This window comes from Pygoscelis adeliae, unplaced genomic scaffold (genome assembly GCF_000699105.1).
Source record: "Pygoscelis adeliae isolate BGI_AS28 unplaced genomic scaffold, ASM69910v1 Scaffold414, whole genome shotgun sequence".
In the NCBI taxonomy this organism is placed as follows: Eukaryota; Metazoa; Chordata; class Aves; order Sphenisciformes; family Spheniscidae; genus Pygoscelis; species Pygoscelis adeliae.
In genome coordinates, this window is record NW_008824673.1 from 736,038 (window position 1) to 737,169 (window position 1,132).

Sequence of the window (1,132 nt, forward strand, 5' to 3'; positions counted from 1 at the left end):
CAGGCTGCAAGAAGCCTTGCGTTTACTCATCCCGTGGTTGTAGCATAGGCTGTGTTCATACCACAGGCCTCGCAGCATGGACTCATCATCTGATCGTCCCGAATGCACGGCCAGCCGGATCCTTGGAAATCAGGGTATTGTCCCAGTGACAAGAAGAGCTGCCCGCTAGACCCTCGGCAACACCCTCGGGCTGTCCAACACAACCCAAACATCTCTGCTTGTCTGGTGGGACTGAGGTCTGTTCCTCCTTCATCTTCTGCCAGTTGCTCGCTCTGCAGGCGAACAGCCTCCCTACAGTGATTCTTGTGGGCGAGGTTCGGAGACTTTCTGCATCAATTAAATGTCTGTTTTCCCTTCTTCTTCCAATTTAGGTATCTGTAGCTTGATTGTCATGGTGACCGCTGCCTTGAGACCCTCACTGAGGGTGAGGCCTGATGATTAGGATTCAGGGCAGCACTTCTGCCGGCACCGCAGGGCACCCGTTTCTGCTGAGCACTTCAGTGAATGCACAGAGTTCATTTCACTGCAGAAATCCCAGTCGAACAGCGACTCTTCCCAGCAGAGAGGCAAAGGAGGTTGGCTTTAATTTTTGTAAACGATGTGGAAACAACTTGATTTCCGTGCGAGCGCGTTGCCAATGCAGCCCTCGCAGTCCATTCCCGCCCGGCGGGGCTGGATGAGGACTTTGAGAAGCCCTGAAGGACTCTTTCAGAAATGCAGCAGTTTTGCAGCACGGCATGGGAAAGAGGAGCCATTTGCAAAAAAAATGTCAGGTCTGTCTTGCAGAAAAGCATGGGGAATGAATGAATTTGGAAAAAAAAAAAAACAAACAGACCTCTCCTGCAGAAAAGGAGTCATTTGCAGAGAAGCAAGGTTTCTCAGGCAGCACCCCCAGGAATAGCACCGGGGAGGTCCCGATGGAGCGAGGGGGGAAGCAGGGGGGGGGGCCGGCAGAAGGCCGCAGCGCGGGGGAGCACTCTCCGAGGAGCCTCGTTAGCGCAGTAGGTAGCGCGTCAGTCTCATAATCTGAAGGTCGTGAGTTCGATCCTCACACGGGGCAGCAGTGGTTTCCTCCTTTTCCTCCCCCCTCCCGCGGGCGGGCGGGCAGGAGCTGCCTGGGCAGGGGAGGGAG

At 55.0% G+C, this 1,132-nt stretch overlaps 1 non-coding gene across 1 annotated transcript; it reads left to right on the forward strand.

The window, feature by feature from the left end:
* Positions 1 to 987: 987 nt before the first annotated feature.
* On the forward strand, positions 988 to 1,060 carry TRNAM-CAU. The gene has a single exon. It is a non-coding gene; the product is annotated as a tRNA-Met (tRNA).
* Positions 1,061 to 1,132: the final 72 nt, after the last annotated feature.